This window comes from Spermophilus citellus, assembly GCF_964194105.1.
Source record: "Spermophilus citellus genome assembly, chromosome: 8".
In the NCBI taxonomy this organism is placed as follows: domain Eukaryota; kingdom Metazoa; phylum Chordata; class Mammalia; order Rodentia; family Sciuridae; genus Spermophilus; species Spermophilus citellus.
Genome location: NC_138189.1, coordinates 25,549,767 through 25,567,412, shown reverse-complemented (window position 1 = coordinate 25,567,412; position 17,646 = coordinate 25,549,767). Strand labels below are relative to the sequence as shown.

At 32.4% G+C, this 17,646-nt stretch overlaps 1 pseudogene across 1 annotated transcript; it reads left to right on the top strand.

Annotated features, from left to right (window-relative positions):
* Positions 1-2,797: 2,797 nt before the first annotated feature.
* Positions 2,798-4,673, top strand: LOC308654288 (mitochondrial glutathione transporter SLC25A39-like; annotated as a pseudogene). Its single transcript has 2 exons — positions 2,798-3,897; positions 4,614-4,673. The product of its transcript is annotated as a mitochondrial glutathione transporter SLC25A39-like (transcript).
* The last annotated feature ends 12,973 nt before the right edge of the window (positions 4,674-17,646 follow it).

Sequence of the window (17,646 nt, the reverse complement as noted above, 5' to 3'; positions counted from 1 at the left end):
CCAGTTTTTAGGATAATGCTTATAAACATTTATGTACAAGATTTGAATAGACATGTTTTTATTTATGAAATAAACATAAAATGGACTTCCTGGGCCATATAATATCTATATGTTTAACATTTTAATGAATGATCAATTTTTTGAGATAATGTCTTTTCAGAAATTTTATGCATTTTTAGCATACTTAACTTTTTATTAGAGTTAAGAATTTTGTATACAATTCCTTATCAGATATATGATTTGCAAATATATAGGGAAAGATTCCTTCTAAGTTTTGTTTTTCTAAGAGTTTTATAGTTTCAGCTTTCATATGTAGACAAATGAGCCATTCTGAGTTCATGTCTGTGTGGTGGAATGGAGGAATCAACTTCATTATTTTTCATGTAATTATCTATTTGTTTTGGTTATAGTTTTGAGCAATCAACAGACACTCTGACATAAAAGCCACAAGAGAAGTGTTGAATTAGTAGTTTTTAACAAACTTCTCAGATAATTCACATGCACATCAAGATTGAGAATGACGAGATTAGAATTATTTATTAGGCAAAATAAAAAATAAAATTCAGTAAATTAAAAGTGTGATTCAGAGTATGAGGAGAGGTGGGAAGATAGTTTGACTGAAAAGTTGTTGGATTTTCATTTTGCAACATGGAGCAGAACTTTGTGATGTGGAGGGTCAACAGGTGACCATGAAGAGGTTACCTTAATACTAAATGCAAGTATGTCATTGAAATTGAGGTCAAGAAAGTGTGAGGCCTAGTTCAACCGTGTAAATGGACTCTAATGACAAATTTCACAGAAGACCTCATGTATTTATAAATATTTAATTCGGCATAAAGAATCGTGCAATTCCAAGTAACAGTGTTGCTTTGATGTTTTTAGACTGTGTCAGCAGGAGGATATAAATGATATATAATGAAGAATCAAACATTACCTTTTTATCCATTTGTCTTCAGATATGATGTTTCAGCAACTTCATGATGAGATCTATGAGCAATGTCACTGGAGATGACTCTACCTAGAAGGCTGTAATGGCAAACTACTTTTGATAATTACATTAATACTTGGGCATTCCATTCAGGCAGGCATATGGCAGAAAATAAAATCACAAATGAAAGGAATCAAAAACTAACACCGTTAGTAAACATGGAAGATGAGAAGGCTAAAACATAAACACTTTCTATTCCTTTCTTGTCTTTCAATCAATTAAAGAAAAAAAGAAGGAAAGTTAAATGTAAATTAAACATTACCTTCATAACTATTGAACACAAGGCTGGAGAAAGTGACCTATTTTACAGGAAAGCAGAAACTTGGAATATATTCACCTTGTGTATCTTAGTCTGCATCAGAACTCTAACAAAGTACTATTTGTGGCGTGATTTAAACAACAGAATTTTATTTCATACAGTTCTGCAGGAGGTCCAAGATGGATGTGCCAGTGGATTCCATGTCTGGTAAGGAATTCTTCCTGACTTCCAGACAGACACTTTTCTATTTTTCTTTTGTGTGTGCTCATGGAAAGATATAGCTACATATTTATTTCACCTCCAGGTATCATCTCATTGGGAGATGAGTACTGCAATGTATGAATTTTGGAAGGACAAAAATATTCAGGGCAATACACAGTCCTTGGCAATAATGGGTCTCCTGCATACCAATTGTACTGGTAAGCTAACTGTATAATTGAGAATAACTAAAATAACATGTTTTAAACTTGTTGAGCCTAATTTCAAAATAGAAAGACAAAGAAAGGAAATGACTTAGAGATACTGAGTTGATTTTCAAAATCCATATTTCTGAGTCATAATTAATGGACACAGTGAGGAAAAAAAAATGTTAGACCTATAGGATCCTTACTCATGAATAAAATGACCAGGAGTGGAACTAAACCAAGTAATATATTACAGGTTTTGGATACCATAACTCTTTGGCTTTGATAATTACTCTTATGAAATCAAGCTGATACGCAACTCTTTGTGGTAAAATATTAGCAGTCCACTCCAGAAATTTTTATTTTTATTTTAATAGGGTTCTGTCCCTAATACCATATAGTGTTACTTTATAACATAGAAGACTTGGAAGACTCAGAATGAGATATTTAACTCTGAAGATGGAGAAATGAGACCAATGACTGCTTGGAGAGTTTCTAAAAGTTTAAAAGGAGAAGGAAATGGGTGCTCTCTTATAGACTCCAAAAATAATGCAATACTGCCAATGACCTGATTTTAGTCTATTACAGACTACTGACATTCAGAACTTTAAAGTAATAAAATTGATGTTTGTTTTTTAGGTCACTAAATTTGTGGTAATTTGTTAAAGTGTGATAGTTACATAAGATAATGTGAGACTTTTAGTTGAATATTTACTACTTTTTCTTAAATTTATTACCTAGAAATCTGGCACAATACTTTAAGGTATCAGCCAACACATAGAGCTATTAGTTGAGTACATACAACCCTGCAATTCAAAGAGTTGTTCACAGAAAGCAAGATAAGTATTACTAGGACATTCCTAGAAATGTAAAGCCTATATCTCACTCAAGACCTAACTGAATCAATTCTACTTATTAGTAGGTACCCAAGGCGATTCACAATTACATAAGATCTAGAAACACTGGTTCAAGGCATCTCACCTTCAGAATTAGAGAATTTTCCTTATTTATCATTCTTTAAGGTGCTTGCTCTATGGGTGAACATGCAGTTACCCCACATGATGCATGGAAGCACTATGGGCCCCCTGGGCCCTTTGGTGCCTTCAGGGACCAGCACCTGCAGAGAGTCAAGATTGAAACAACAAGATGGCTGATCAGGATCTTGGGAGCATTAGCCTTCCCCAATAGCTAGTGGCCTCTGGGCCTGGAGCTGTGGTCACCTCTCTCTCATGACACTGCTGGATGTGCTGTGTGATGCCTAGTGATGAAAGCTATTGAGAAACAAGCCAATGTCTACCTAGAGACTTTGGAGCCTATCCTTCACCAAATTACCCTCTTCTTTCCAATCCACAGGGAAGTGCCTCAAATACTGCAATGGTGTCCGGGAGCCCCATTACCCAAGTTCAGATGTTACCCTGTACCACCTGGTTTTATGACCCTATCCATGTCATCAGCACTGTGGATGCTTTTGTGAAGATTTTGAGGCACGAGGGCATCAGGACCCTGTGGATCCACCTCCTAGCCACCCTGGTGATGACTGTTCCATCTATGACCATCTACTTCACCACCTATGACCAACTCAAGGCCTTCCTTTGTAGGCAAGTCCTAACTTCTGACCTCTATGCACCAATGGTTGCTGGCACAGTAACTCACTTGGGCACTGTGAGAATGATCAGCCCCCTGGAACTTGTGCAGACAAAGCTGCAGGGTCAGCATGCATCAATACCGTGAGCTAGGCACCTGTGTCCAGCTGCAGTGGCTCAGGGTGGTTGACACTCACTGTGGCTGGGCTGGGGTTCCCCAATGCTTTGAGATGTGCCTTTCTCACCTCTGTACTGGTTCAAATATGAACTGGTGAAGAGCTGGCTGAACAGGCTCAAAAAACATGGCCAGACATCCATGGGTCCCCTTTGCAGCTGGCGGCATCTCAAGGATGGTGGCTACCCTCTGGACTCTACCTTTAATGTGGAGAAGACGCAGTGGCAGATTGCCCTGGGAGCTATTGAGGCTGTGGGGGTGGAGTCCCTACTGCTGACTCTATACACCTGTGGCTTCGGAGGATATGGCCTGAATCAGGCACCAAGAGACTCTTTGCAGGCTCCCCATGTCCTCGCCCCCAATGCCAGGATCATCAAGGCTGCTCCCTCCTATGTCATCGTGATCAGCATGTATGAGTTTGGCAAAGCTTCTTCCAGAGGCTCAACCAGGAAAAGCCAAATCAAATAGCATCATTACTTAATTTTAAAGCATTTTTTTGTGGGGAATTATTACACTTATATTTTACAAAGTCAATAAGAAAATACATGGACTTTTTAAAAAATGTATATTCACATAAATCTGAATCAATCCAAATAACAACAGAAAATAATATGGCTTCTAATGTAGAATATTCCAAATATATGTGTATGTTATACTTAACTTTGTTAGGAAAACCCTACAAATTTCCTATGCACAATTTTTATTGCTGTATATATAAATTCATATCTTACTACCAATTGATTAATTGATCAACCTCTTCATATCTCAGTGCACATATATAGTTCCTATGGAGGAAATTATCTGCTAAAGTAGAGTTAAAGGATCAAGAAAGTATAAGGTTCCAATCTCTTGAGTTAGAAAGGGATACCGAGGATTTTGAATTCCGGTTTTGAATTTTCATTGCCTTACTTTAAAAAGAATGAGAGATTATAATAGTTTGATTCCTGCATTGGTCAAAGGAACAGAATAAAATTCTATATATCATGCATGTGGAAATGACAATTAAATAAGGAATATGAAGTGTTTAGCAAAGTGCTGGACATACAGAAAATATATACAATTTTACTTGAGATCATTTCCAACTCTAAAGTTCTGTTTTTCAGAAACCAAGCTTCTCTTCATTTCCTTCCTTTTGTGTTTAATGAGAACATAGTATAACATCTCTACAAATTATTCCACTGTGCTCTTTCTTTTTCCCTTTCAGGTCACTGAAGGTACAGCACTTAATTCAGCTGTTAACCATTTTAACCTGAGGGGTTGTTGAAAATAAATTCTCTTTAGAAGGCTTTCTAAGGTCCACTGATGATTTCAAAATAGCCTGAGAATCAATCAGATTAGCTAAAACATTTTCTACACAGACATCTATTAGAAAGCTGGGTTCTGTATAATGATTCTTTGACATTTTGAACCTTTATCATTTTAGATCTACAAAATGCATACCAAAAATTAATACAGAAAGGCAGATTTGTCCTAAATAGTGAGGACATTTTCTGAAAATCGTCATTTCAAACTAGCATTAAATTAATATGTGTAGCAACTTTCTTTGAAAATTACTATTGATATTTATCAATTTCCCTCTCTCTCCCTACTTCCCTCTTTCACTCAATGTATATATGATATATATAGAAATGTAGATGTGATATATATGACATATAATTGATTATATATGATATATGTTATATATATATATATATATATTATGATATAATTGAAGGATTATAGAAGTGAGCAATGACTGGAGATTTAAATTATGGTTGAAATTATATCAGACACAATTAGAGTCTGATAGCAATTAGTTATTAACTTTGAAGAGTCATTCAACCTGTCTGGACTGCATTTTCTTCATCTAGAAGTCAACTGTTAGGATTGTGTTATGTCTAAAATACTGTAAACTATATCTCTGAAATATCTGTGGCCATGAAGTTCAGCTTTTCTCAAGCAGAAAATATATCTCATTTTCTCCTCTCAACCAATTTTTAGAGGTTTCCCATTATGTAGTAATCTTCTAATAAATAATAATATGCAAATGATATAATTTTATGAATTAACGAAATTTTGAATGGAAATTTTCAAGATCAAGAAATACAACAGATCCAGGTTCAGTGGTGCATGCTGATAATCCCAGTGGCTCCAGAGACTGAAGCAGGAGAATCAAGAGTTCAAAGCCAACCTCAGCAACAGTGAGGTGCTAAGCAACTCAGTGAGATCCTATCTCTAAATACAATTTAAAAATATGTCTGGGGATGTGGTTCAGTGGTCTAGTACCCCTAAGTTCAATCCCCGGGATTCTCCCTGCAAAAGAGAGATACAACAGAATACTTGAAATAACACATAAAGCACATACATCCAAATTCTAAGACACTTTTAAAGAATAAAATTTAACAATAAATACAATTAGCTTTCCACAAGTTTATTCTCATATGCAGGAATACGTGCTCTCATGTAAGTTAAGAACTAAATTTTGTTGCTCAAACAAAGGGAGACATAGAAACCTTTATAGTATTCACAATATCTACTCTGAATAACTTATTTTCATTTTAATAGGCATCAGTTGGATTCAAGAAACACTAAAATGTGTTAACTTCCAAAGTCAAACACCACAAATCAGCTATATGTCATTTTTGAAAGAAATTGGTTTTGTGTAATTTGAAAAACATCTAAGGGTACTGATCTTTCTGTTAAACAATTTAAAGCTCAGGGCAACACTTTCCACCAGTGGCAGTGGCAAATGAGCAGCTGACTGCATTACAAAAGATACTTCAATGCTCTCAAGTACTCCTTATCATAGAAAATCAATAATATCATTGAGATGGTTTCTAAACAAAGAATTTTAGTGGAAATTACCACCTGGTCCATTTTGAGATAAAAGACTATGCCCATAATATGAATATACAAAGCCAGCTCTCACTATACATTCCTAAGTCCTAATTGGCATTAAGCAATATAATTTCTAGCATATAAATTACATTTTATTTTTATGTGAAAACCTTTATATGTATTATATGCATTTAATGTAATAATTGTGTGATTGGGCTAACACTAAAATATGGTTTTTCATATTCTTCAAGAAAAGAAACAAGAAAAAAATGAACCTGAGTCTGAAAGTTGAATTGTCTAATCAAGATTTAAGTTCTGCTGTTAAATTACATTGTCAACCTTGTAATAAATTCTGATTAAGAATTTACACCTTTGTGAACAGATTAGCAGAGCTAATTGATTTTGATCTGTTAACTTCAATTTGCAGTTTTAAATGTGTAACCTCACCCAGATTTATGATTTGAAGCTCTTATGCTGGAATTAATGAATTTTCCATCTGATCTTATGTTCAGAAGATTTGGGTGAAGTACATATATTTCTCTGAGTGGAAATTATTTACTTTAATTCCTGGAATTGCATATATTTCTATGAATGTCCACATTTTTAATCTCTAAACATATGAAGCAATAATTTCATATCTCATTAATGATTTGTCATCCCAGCAGCTTCTATTTCCATTTAATTATGAGGAGAACTTATCCTATGTCTTTATCATCTCATCCTCCTCCTGGACTTTGCCTGTAGTGATAGACATATGGTTGGAATGTTCTAATTTAGTTGTTAACAGACCATATTGCACATAACAATCATTTATCATAGAAGCTGTTAGAGACTCTGGAAAAAGGCAGCCACAATAATTATAAATTATCTCTTGTAATTAAATTTTAAGTTTCTAACAATCATGGTTTATAGAAATTCATTACATGACAATGAGCTTCTTTGCAAAATAAATATGGAATCTGAGTGTGGGCTTTGCCTCCTGGCTCTTATTTCATGTAGTTTATTAAAACTGGGCATCAAATTCATTAAAAAACTTTAAATTATGTGATAAAAAGTATGGTCCTATGTCATAAAACACTGAGGAAAATTCAACTAATTTTAACATCATACAAATTATTTTTTCATTTACACAGACACTAATAAAACTTACTGAGTTGAAGTGAGCCCTCACATAACTCCAGTATTATTTTTAGGAAGAAATATTTGCTATTTTAATTGGCATCATGAAAAGTTTTAGTTATTTCCATTAAAATTAAAAATAACTTCACTTCCTTCAAAATCTATAGTGTCAAAACTTTAAACAACATCTCCTAATTTTTCACTTTTCTTTATATTACATCTACTCAAAACAGTACTTAATCTCATTAAGATCTCTAGTGTTTGCTACAGTAATTCATATTAATTACCCCTTATTTATTTCCCCATTTTCTACATGAATCAACTAAGACATTAGGTATTTGTGTAAGTTAATAAAACCAATAAAGACTTTGTTTGTTATTTATTATGTGCGCATATTTTTCTTTTTAGCCACTTGATTACCTGGTTGATTCTGTTACCATTCTTTTGCATATAACCTCAAATCCTTGTCCTCTTCCTACTCCTACAAGTTTGAGATAATGGTCAGGTGACAAAGATATTCCCTTGGGCCCAAAATGTAAGGAGATATAAAAGTTCTCATAATCAAGATAAATAATATTTAATGCATCATTAAAAAAATAGTGCTAAAAGTAAAATTTCAAAGCATAAATTCAGGTAGGATCACTATTCTTCTTTTTGTCTCAGATGTTAACATGACTTAGGAAGGCATGCCTACTGATCTATCTGCCAAAGTCGTGTATCTTCCCATTATCTGTCAATTTAACTTCATTCTATTCCAATGCATTGTCAATTCTTTTTCTTTTTCATATGCAAGACTAGGTATAATATTGAAAAAAACAGAAACTAAAGTCAGTCTAAATTGAGTTCATGTTTCTTCTTTGTTGTATATTATTTATTTACATGAATACTTAGCATCTTATTTAATCCATGTATAAAATGTGGGCATACATAAGAGATAATCAACTTGAGTTAAGTAAGAAATTGAAAAATGTGTCAATTTGCTCTCAAAAATATACACTCTCCACTAGGAGATCTCTCCATTATATCTAACAATGTCAGCTAACACTTTTCAGTATTTGTCAAAGTTGAAACCACTTATGCAGTTATTTGTTTAAAGATTGGCTTCACCACTAAATTGCAAGTAAAGGTTCAATTTATTTCTTTTCTTCTAGGTATGTTATTCCAAATATATAGCATAGTGTCTTTTAAATAGTAGACAAACAAAACAAGGAAAAATAATTTTTCCTATGATCACTGTATGAATGAATGATCTCAAAATCATGTTCACTGATTTGCTTTCCTCCTACATTCTAACAGAAAATCTAGGATAAAGTATTCAAATCAAGTAATTGATTAAAAGACTTTACAGATTATTTAGCATGGTAGGTTTATGCCTGGATTTTCAAGGTATTCTTACAATCTTAGAGCTTATTATTCTATTAGACTAATGTGTCAGAAATAGAATTCTCAGGATTATCTCCTGTTATGCTTTAAATTTATAGCCTATAATTTGACAATCATTTTTAACATATACTGAAACACTAAATAAAATGTTAAATTATTAGAATGACAAAAATAATACTTTTTAGAAAAAGGTCAAGAGAATACATAATATCCAAGCATTAAAGCTATTTGCATAAACTCGGAAATATAACTGTTGAAAAGAAATGAAAAATATAACTTTTAGAAACCAGGATATAAATAAATTACAATTTACCTTGAATTCACCACTTATTTTCTATATGACTTTCACAAACATCAGAATTCTCACCTGTATAATTTTGTACAACTCATGGCTCTTAAGAAGAAAAAAAAGGCCTTTTTTAAACTCAATGATTCAATACAAATATTTATCCTGTTTACATGTTTTTATATACATAAGGTGATTTTTTTGGTCTAGATGAATTTGGGGTGTTGATAATATTTGCTTTTAATATTGTAATGAATTTGCCTAATATTGTGACTAGGCATTTTTTATTAAGACCAAATCTACAAGATCTAAGCAATTTACAATATATCTGTAGCATTTGTCTTTCAGAAAATTATTGTCCTTTCTCTTCCAAGCAATAATTGGGCATCCACTTAAATTATGGGGAGTGGTTTTCTGTTCTCAGAGATTTTATTGCTTCAGAAAGTCTATCAACATTCAACTCAGTTGTCTGCAATCCAGTATATATGTTTCATCTTTAGTCATGATGTCATGCTTCACAGGACAGCATAATAGGAATGTAGTTACTCCGTGACAGCTAACAGCCTTGCTTAGAAAATCTTAGCCCTAGAAAAACATAAAAATCTTAAGTCTAAGATGTGATCAAGGTAGCTCTCCTCACACCCACACTGATTCGCAAAAAGCAGAGTCTGAAGTTACTGGGCTGTAAAGTAACAATGTTGTTGTAGGGTGATCATGGAGCTTTCTTTTATTTCCCTGAAAAATATATTTTATCAAATCTACTGGATTCAGTGACAGAGACAAGAGATAATATCTGAGATAAGGTGTTCTTATGTGAAATTAACACACTTCTAGTGAACATGAGAACTGTTACAACAATTATATTTTATAGAATTTTAATTAAGATATCATAAGAAAAAAATCATTAAGAGTACAAGCTCTCCAAATATATTTTCAAATATTTTGAATACATAAACAAATATGATTAATCTATAAAACAATTTTATATTGATTATATGATAGTCTAGATATTACATACAAAAAACTTTCAATTTTTTTCCAATGGATTCACTGAATTTCACTACTATGAATTTTATAAATGAAGACTTTCTTGGAATAATCTGCTTATAAATCCAAAATTACATTTTATTAATTTTGCACACTACATTTACTGTTATATACAAGGAAACTGTGGAGTTTGTTGTTACTTGCAATGTACTTTAAAATACTAGTAAATTCAAATGTTGACAGTCTTCTTTACAATCAAAATTAAATTACAGTTGATAAATCAGTAAAAACAAATTTATTCTTCTCCTTAAGTATACATCTGAGAAATGTAATTAAAATAAAAGACAACTCAGGTGTGGTGGTTCATGCCTCCAATCCCAGTGGCTCAGAAGGCTGAGGCAGGAGCACCACAAGTTCAAAAGCACTCTCATCAGCTTAGGAGGCCCAAAGTAATTTAGTAAGGCCCTGTCTCTATATAAAAATATAAACAAATAAAAAGGGTTGGGGATGCAGCTCAGGAGTAAAGTGCTCCTGGATTCATTCCCTGGTACCTAAATAAATAAATAAATAATTAAAGACATTCAGCATAGGTTCAATGTTAAGAACGTTTGTGTAGTATGAGTAAATTAGGAAAGAGAAAAATATAGGGACTCACAGGCACCAAGTTCCTGGCAACTGATAAATATTGATCTGAAAACCAAATATTTTGAATATTAGTTCCCTACATAACAGTGAATTTTATTATGAAATTTCTTTATTAAAATCTAATAATTATTAAGAAGAGATTTTCTATTATATATACATGGAGTGTGACCTATTGTCATTAGGATTCCATTCTTGTTGTTGTACATGATGTGGAGTTTCATTATTTATATGAACGTAGGAAAATTATATCTGATTCATTCTGTTATCTTTTCTCTTCCCGTTCCATCTCCCTTCTCTTATAAAAAAGAGACATTTACTCACTCTAAATTTATGTCCAGTCACATGTAAATATATGTTAGCCATTCCTTTATATTGGAATGGAGAAATTATGACCACATAGGTAGCCATAAGTAGACATATAATGGGAAAGAAAAAACCTTCAAATTTATTCTGAATATATCCATTTAAACACTTGAGTATTTGTTTTATTTTCTGTCCCAGGAAGACACTAATTTCTATGCTAACGTGTAATTTGTGGTATACATTCCCTATACAATTGAATATGACATATTTAATTCCATATTAATGATCTCTTTTGCATTCAAATATAATCACATTATATGAATATAAGTGTAAAAAACTGTTTGCAAAGAAAGAAAAATCTTATAATTCATAGGCTAATAACAATTTTATCCTCTAAATTATGCAAGGGTAACATAAAATAAATTCAAATGCATCAGAAGGGCTTCAGTAAAAAAATGAAATTATATTTTGAAAATGAAAATATATGAAGAAAAGTGTACATTCATACCTTAAAATTTAACTTGTCATTATTAGCCAAAAATATGACTATGTCAAAAATAATCTCTGGACGATTTTCAAGAATGGCTGATGAAATAAAAATTGTGGACTGGGTGAAAAACCTGCCACTTCTGAGTATCACAACTTAAAACACTGGCTTTCCTCATTGACTCTAGTGAGTAAAATGTACAAAGTGATTCTCTTTATTTATTAATATTATTATTGTGGTTATTATTATTATTTTAGTTGTTAATAAACCTTTATTTTATTTATTTAAAAGTGGTCCTGAGAATCGAACCCAGTGCCTCACACATGTCCTGTGAATGCGCTACTGCTGAGCCACAGCCCCAACCTACAATGTGATTCTTTTAACTGCCTTGATATGAACAAAGTGAATGTGCCCAATCCATATATGAATTAGGCAAGAAGGAAAATGATATTAAACTTTAATGTTAATATTTAAGACCACTTTAATAATTTAAAAATGTGAGCTCAATTCTCAAAATGAAATTTGACCTTCCTAAAATTCCATTTCCAGTGTAGTAAAGTTTATAATTGGCTCCTTTAGTTTGCCCCACTTATCTAGCTAGCTAGCTTCCTTGCTGAGACTAATGGATACATATTGGTATCAAAGGATGCTAACTTCCTGAACATTACAAAACAGATGTTACTTTTCTTGGATAATTTTCTTTACCTTTAGTATATTAGTTTAAGTCTAGACTAGCAAATTTTAGAAATAAATATTTATTATAAAACATTTGAATAATCAAAGAAATCTGATTAACATGGTATTATCATTTGCCAATGATAAAATATTTAGTATCATTCAGTTAGTTTGAAAAATTTATTATTCATATGACTTCAGAGAGCAAAAATGAAAATATTTGTTACTAACTTGAATAAATAATTTATCAGACAAGGAGGTTTCCATGCATATACCATACCACAGAACTTTCTAACTTATACTGTCTGACTCTGAAATAGCTGGTTCTTGTGACTAGAACATTCCACTAATAGATATCAACATTAAGGATATGAGTGACAGTTTGTTCATTGATGAATATGAAGGATTTGATTGATTGGAGGTATTTTGTACTAAAGCAATATTTATGATTATATGGAAGTTCGCTGTGAAAATTTAATATTTGCTATTCATTATAATGTCAAATACAAGCTATGTCAATATCATATCTTATGTGATTTTATAGAGCAATTACAAAGAGATCATGACAAGGTTGTGGGAGTGAGGCATGAGGTACTTATGGATATGTCTTTGAAAGTCATGAAGGACATCTGTGAATAAACTACACAATTTAAGACTATCACAGACACAGATCAAGCATACATTCTGTTCTTACTAGTAACATACCTGATCTTCATTTTGATACCTTCTTTTTTATTCTTTCAAATTTCATTTGCACCATTCTTAGAACAGTCAGGAAAGACCCTTACTCTGGATAATACATACACTTAGAAAGAATTTCATTATTATAATTCTGAAAGCAAAATGTTTTTAAAGAATGAATGCCCATTTCTCTCATGATCCAGCCATCAGTGCTGACAAAGTAAGAGATATAACTAAAATACACTCATGTGACTAGACCCATTCAGCTCCTATGAAGATCCTTTTCTATATTCCTTAAGTCTTTGAGGAAAAATTAGCTGCTGTTAATGTCAAGGTACATAGAATATAGACATGACTTCTGAGTGCAAGGACTTCGATGACTGACAGAATTAATTAGGGAAAATATGTCAAAGCATGAATAGCAAAAGTTCTTTCATGAGGCATCTTCCAGAGTGTCAAGCACTCTCTTTTCTTTCTCTTTGAGTCACTTGATTTAGTAGAACATAGGAATTAGTGTTATACTCACAACAGATGCATGTTTTGCAATTTTGAACAGTTCATATCAATTGTTTTTTATGGATAGATACTGAGAGATGGTAGAAATAGACTGAGACAGAAACAGAAATACACCCAAACATAGATTCATGTAGAAGTGGCATCAATAATATTTGATACTGAATATTTTTTTCCTGGAGGGACCTAAACATTCTTTAAAGATATAACAACATTTTCATATAAACTATGATCTCCTCATATAATTAAAAAAAACTCAATAGCTCTTTATTCTGTTCTTCGGGAAAGAAGTTGAATATAGTGATTCTCATTCTATTCACAACCATATTTCTCAACCTCTGTTTTTTCTTTTCCATCTCCTCATCTTTTCAAAATGAATTATGACATCTGAAATACAACTTTGGTTATATGTGTGTGTGTGTGTGTGTGTGTGTGTGTGTGTGTGTTAGATATTGAACTGAATCCAGGGTCACTTAAACACTGAAGCACAACTCCAGCACTTTTTATTTTTTTTATTTTGAGACAGGGTCTCACTAACGCCTAAGGTCCTTGCTAAGTTGTTAAGGTTGGTGCCAAACTTGCCATCCTTCTGCCTCAGCCTCTGCAGTCATTGGACTTATGGGTGTGTGCCACAATACCGTGTTAGGTTCTTAACAACATTAGTAATGTTGATTTTTAAAAAAAAATATATATAAAAATATCTAAAAGCAGTTATTGGTACTTGTCTAAGTGTGTTTTAATTTATGATGATATTTTATTCCCTAGTAATTTTATTTTTAATTGAAAGATATTTTATACAGATTAATTTTATAGTATCCAGCAAAAACAAATACTGATTTTATTAGAGACTGTCTTCATTTTTTTAATTTCTATTGACCTTTTTATTATTTATCACTAAAATTTAAAAAATATTTTTTTTCATTGAGTTTTGTCTGTGAAGTTCCAAGGATCTAATTGAGTAGTGCTTTATATTAAAGAAAATTTGAACTTTTATCAAATGTAGGTTAGAGCTGTTAATCCATTTTCACTTTAATTCCTTGCTTTACAATCCACACATTTGCAAAGTGGTATAAATTGGATCTCTATGCCTATGGTACAGCAGGCTCACTCTTGGTTGCAAATTATCACAAGAGAATTGAGTTGTTTTCTTCTTGCATTTCAGAATGCTAGTTAGGTTCCCAATTTATTTTCCAGACAAAGATGAAATTGTCTGTAAAAGTTAAAAAAAAAGATAGATACCCCCCATCAATTATTTCATATCACATGATTGGCATTTACTGTCTAACTATCTTTAACTATTGTAATAAAAGGTAAATAAACATATTTTGGATAAAAAGTTACATTCCTAACATATTAGTATTAATAATATTAATATATCAATGTGTATGACAAATATATTACTATTAGTAAGTTATCAGTATTATATTAATTTTCTTTAACATAAGAAAAACTGATGATTTTTCAAAAAGACTCAAAAAGGAATTTGCACAAATTAAATTTCAGGAAAGAATTAATTTTCCTATCACTCTATATCATTTCCAAGAGTTAGGGTCTTCCACTTTCAACTTTTCTTAATTTCATATTAAGTATGTGTTCATGCATGTTTCTCAATCTCAATTTTTTTTTCTCCATAAATCTGATATTAGTATAAGAAAGCTAGAAAATCAATAGATCACTCGTCATTTTAAAGATTATAGCAGGATTAATAAATACATATTAAAAGGGGCATACAAAAATGTCACACACACACACACAATATGTGCTGGAGAATGCTACATAACACATTCTCTTTTCGTTGTCTTTTTGTATTTAAAGTGGGAAGAGGGTCAAACTTGGATTGACATTAGAGGTCAAATAAGAATGAATTTTTGAAAATCTGAGAGGTTTGATGGAGTGAAAAAAAAACTTGAGAAAAACAAACAAAAAAACAACAAAAGTCACTCTTTTGGAGGAAATATGCCAGAAATGTGGCTTACAACCTGATAGAATTCTATTTCCTGCCGCAGTCTTGGCTGGGCACAGAATCATGAGCCACCACACAGCTTTGTAGATTCAAACAGCAATTCTTTATTCCCGAACTCACACCGGCCTCCACACACGTTCTGGGGCAATCGCCGTTCTGCTGCCGCCCAAATCACCTACCCCACGAGGCTTTTTTACCCAAAATCCTCTCTGAATCTCACTAGAGCTCAACTGGAGCTCAGGCAGCAGGAACGCCCTAATCCCGGCAGCAATAATCCTCAACATCAAACTTCCCTAAAACCCAAGGTCTTAAACTGGGAACGCCCTAAACCCAAGGACCAGGATACTATACTTCCTCAAACTGCAGGATACACCCTAATCCTGGATCCACCCTCGTCCTTGAGTAGGGTCATCTTTCTCAAACACACATGCAAGGTCACAGCAAATTTAACATGGGGTACGCTGGCAAGGAAATCGATGCGTCATTCCTACTTGGTAATGGCCCTCAGCAATTTCCCACTGATAAATTAGAAATATCTCATGTGTTCAAGACTTCATCTTGATTTTTAATACATATCTTACTTCCCCATTCTCTATTACCAGTTTTGAGAAAACTAAGAAAACATTCTAGGATTTCTTTGGAAATCAAACTAGAAACAAATTTAAAAAATCATAATCAACTAATAAGTGTAAGCTATGTTTAAAACCATGATTAAGTAGGTTCTAAAACAAATGCTGAATAACTGCATATTTATATAACTGTGCACCTATTATATGCAAATTTGAAGCTAAAATTATGTTAAAATACAAATATGGAGTTACAAGTGTGAGAAGTAATCACCTGATTTGTTCTCTGGTTTTAATGATTTAGAAATTATGATTTCTGATTTTCATTGTTCTTCATGCATAGATAATGATAAACTATGTACAGAATTCACTATATTTAGTAGTGTGGATGAGCCCTTCAAATATTAGATTGTAAAATCTTATACTCAAATATCATTTAGATGCCTGAATGTTTCTTCCAAACCTATGATGAATTTCATTTTGTATTGCATTATTTTTACTCTGTATCTGAAAATGTGGTCTATGGCTGTCTTCCCAAATCAGTGATTCCAAACAAACTCTTTAAATAGTTTTCAATAGAGTAGGTATTTTGTAAAGATAAAATTAAAATAAGAATATGGATAGAAGAAGGCACTCTTACTGGTTACTGGGGATAAACTTTGGAGATTTAAGATATCTGTTTCTAACTCTTGTTTTACCATGCATAAGCTTGTGATCTTATTCCTCATAAAGTTTAGGCCCTGTTTTTCTTCTATGTAAGAAAGTAATAATAATAATATATTTTGAGAAATTGAAAAGACTCCTTGAAAATCATGTGGAAAATTATTCTTACCCATATGAGTTGTTCACAATTGACCCATTATTACTATTATATATATGTACATATATGTATAATGTTTGTGATATATATATATATATATATATATATATATATATATTCATATATATTCTTTGTATATTTTGCAAAGAATTCAAGGGAATGAAGGTATCCAAACACCAAAGGACCACTTCGTAAGTAATATTACGAAATAAAATAAATGAACATCATAGCATCAAAGTAAATTCAAGTATCAGTACTTAAGTTGTCATTGAATATATTAAGGTATTAGTTCTGTGGGGCACTGAGGGATGGTTGATACCATCTCAGTATGTGTGAAGGAGTAAAGACAAGTGACTGGAAAAGAGAATTCTGCTGTCACAATGAATGCAGAAGATCTTCTCAGAACAAAATGTACCTTGTGACTTGTGCCCATGTACTCTAAGATGTCTAGTCTTTTTCAGATATTCAGGCAATATGGGCTCCACATCTAGACAGCAAACATATCACCAGTGATGTACTCTCCCTCCTGATGAGCTGGCATTCTTTCTGAGCCTTTTTCCAAGCTCTCTGACTCAGGCCTTATTTTCTTTGTAGAAGGCATGTTTGATTTTACTTTTGCAACACAAAAGTAAAACTGTAGATAATCATGCTGAGCCTCACTTAGTGAGAAGCTTGAAGTACACATGGTACTTTTTGTATCACAAAATAAACAGCATGCTCTCAAACAAAACTACTAAAACATGCTACTCTCAGTTTTACTGCAGGAGACATATAAGGCAGTTTCCTATCTATACACTCTATGAGTAATATCCTAGCATTAATAGGCCTTTGTCTTTAAAAGTAAATTGTAGTGGACAATTTCCAATATTTCTTATTCTTTTGGCAGATGACAAGAGTTAAATGAAATGCCTGAAGTGAATTATATATTTGATGTAATAAAATAATAATTTTTTTGTTTACCTTTTATGTTCTGGTTCTTCAAGTTATCTTCA